The 2,839-nt window shown below is 36.3% G+C and overlaps 1 protein-coding gene across 1 annotated transcript in view; it reads right to left on the minus strand.

Moving 5' to 3' along the window:
• Positions 1 to 1,123: 1,123 nt before the first annotated feature.
• The window catches only part of ALKAL1 (ALK and LTK ligand 1), a 37,951-nt gene continuing 36,235 nt past the window's right edge, over positions 1,124 to 2,839 (minus strand). The window contains exon 6 of the mRNA XM_035316099.1: positions 1,124 to 1,779. The gene's annotated coding sequence lies outside the window, so the exon portion shown is untranslated. The remainder of the gene's footprint in view (positions 1,780 to 2,839) is intronic.

Consider the following 2,839-nt stretch of genomic DNA (forward strand, 5'->3'; position numbering starts at 1 on the left):
CAGGACTAGAGAGAGTAACTAAGCCAACACCTGTGAGTAAGGAGCTGGTCTTTAATATATACATCTGCTTTAATATATTATTGACCAGCCAGAATGTAACAGTACCTGGACAAGGTATGGGCTGGTCTGACTGGTGTGTGATAGGACCCAGCACAGCTTTGATGCTAACAGACGGCAATTTAGAAAGAAGAAACAAAACCCCTTTGGATGTAAGAATAAGGCAGCTGTACACTATTTGACAAGGAATCCCAAGGCAACATTTCCCTGCTATTCTGTAGAGGGAGAAGTAATCACAGAATCACAGAATGGTTGAGATTGGAAGGGACCTCCAGAGTTCATCTACCCAAGCCCCCTACTCTTCATGTTGTCCCCAAAGGTATTTATAGAGGCTGATAAGGTTCCTTCTCAGTCTCCTCTTCTCTAGTCTAAACAGGCCCACCTCACTTAGTCTTTCCTCATAAGTGGCCATAGAAGTTTTCAGGATCACAAAGCCTACACTGAGGGAAAGGATAGACACAACCAATCTGGGGCAGTGGTTTTCAATGGTCAACTAATCACAAGAATTGTGATCTGAGCACAGTGATCAACATGCGTTGTCAATTACTCTATGTCTTACCATAAAATCTCACTTCTCACTTCATACCAGATTCTTTGTCAATCAATCAAAAATGCTTGGAGTAAAAGAACTGAGACAAATGGGTGTCAACTGTTATCATCACAATTTAAGTTTAAATAATAAATATGTAGCAATTGTGCTTTGGAATCTTCCCAAATATTTGTTTGATATGTTACCAGCCAAATACTTTCATTATACCCTTCAGTTTATGATATTATTTTCTCTCAGTATTTTCTCTTCTACAGGGCTATTATGCTCTCTTCACACTCACAGAAGGTTTCTGTTGTTCACAGTGAGTGCACAATGTGTTTTTGTTGGCACCCCATTTAGCTGAAGAATAAATTCCTGAATAAAATTTACTTCTTGAAAACAAAGGCTGCAAAAAAGTTAAACCCACAAGTTTGCAGTTTTCAGTGGAAAATTATTTTGATTTCACCAGGTAAATTAAAGATATGTATTAAATAAGTAACCCCTTAATAAATTTAAATACCCACCCTGGAAAATAGCTTCTTTTTATGTTCTTTATTCCACCAAAACTGCATTGCAGTTTTCCAGTCTTTATATTTACATTATTTGCAACTCTTTCCATAAGTGCCAGTACAAATGTAACTGATGATAATCCCAAATAGTCATACAAATGTTCCTGAAAGCAAGGTGCATTTCTGAGCATTTTTTCTTCTGATGCGCAATAATATATATGTATATATTAACAAAGCTTCATAATATAAAATATTTTCCATGGCAAGTAAAATTTCCCCACAGCTTATTCAGATTTCAGTTACATAGACTTCAGCATTTCAAGTTAGTGCAAATAATGAAAGTGAGAGCCTGAGCAAAATGATGTAAATACAATGGAACAAGAGAAACAGCAATTTTTTACCAACTCCCTGCATGTGGTTATAACATTTAATCAGTATATTATTAGTATTCTTTATATACAATGTATTTAAATAATTGGCTTGTCTGAACTATAGGCAACAAATTTACAAATTAAAATAAAATAATGTTTCACACAAATATGGAATGTCCCAACAAATATATGAAAATAAAATGCATCTAGTAACAAAATGTTGTAAATCAAAAAGGTAAAAGATGTCTTCTCTGTCTTGGAAGATTTCAAGGCACTTTCTTGGCAAATCAGAATTCTCTCCTTAGTAGAAAGTCTGCAAGAGAAAAGGACATGCCGTTTTATAACTAGTTTCAAAACACAGAGGAAGACTACTTAATAATTCAATATAATTCTGTTTGTAAAAAAGATTTTCCTGTGGGTTGCACAAATCTTAACTCCAGACTGCCAGTGGGTCTTGCCCTCCTGTGAACACCACGGAAGTTTGCAGTAGCAAATCATCAGAGCTGATGCTGAGATGTCTAACTCATAGCAGTCCACACTGCACGTCTCACCAGTTTCCCATGCATGCAGTCCCGTGCATTTCTAGATTTTGGATTCCATTAAATGCTGCACTTCCATTTGCAATCACCTGAATTAAAAATAGTAATAATAATGATAATAACAATAACTCCAAAAGTTGTAGCCCTCTGTGGCCTTCTCCATGGTCCTGAAACACAGCCTGCAGCAGCTCCCCTTCAGCTCCCACTGCCACGAACTACCAACGCTGAGGGGAAGACTGGATTCTCCCAGAAAAAGAAAAAGAAAAAAAGAAAAAAAAAACAACAACAACAACAAAAAAAAAACTTCATTTCTAACATTAATAGACTCCATCACCTTTTTGTTCTCAGGCATTTACAGGAGAGGGAATAAAATATTTGCGTAATACCACTGCAGTTCTTTTTATGAGGAAAATGAAGCCTATTTTAGTGCATGCAGAAGAAATGTTTAAAAATAGATGTCAGTCCTTTGAGCAGAAGACCCTCTGTCTTGGAGGCAACTGAGAGAATCTCCAGGATTCTCTCATATTTTAAAGCAAAGGTAAATTCCTTTATGTGAAATTGTAACTAGGACCCAGTCCTCTGTAAGCTATCATGAGGGTGGAGAGGAAAAGAGATGTGAGCCAAAGGGTGGAGTAGAAGCAATCACAAAATCATGCAATATCATTTAAATATACTTTTACATCACAATCATCACAAACTTCATTTGCATGAAAAGAAAAGTAAAGAAAGGAAAAGAAAGGCAAAGCAAGGCAAAGCAAAAAAAGGCAAAGAAAAAAGAAAAAAGAAGAGAGAAGAGAAGAGAAGAGAAGAGAAGAGAAGAGAAGAGAAGAGAAG

This window comes from Oxyura jamaicensis, chromosome 2, assembly GCF_011077185.1.
Source record: "Oxyura jamaicensis isolate SHBP4307 breed ruddy duck chromosome 2, BPBGC_Ojam_1.0, whole genome shotgun sequence".
Classification (NCBI taxonomy): Eukaryota; Metazoa; Chordata; class Aves; order Anseriformes; family Anatidae; genus Oxyura; species Oxyura jamaicensis.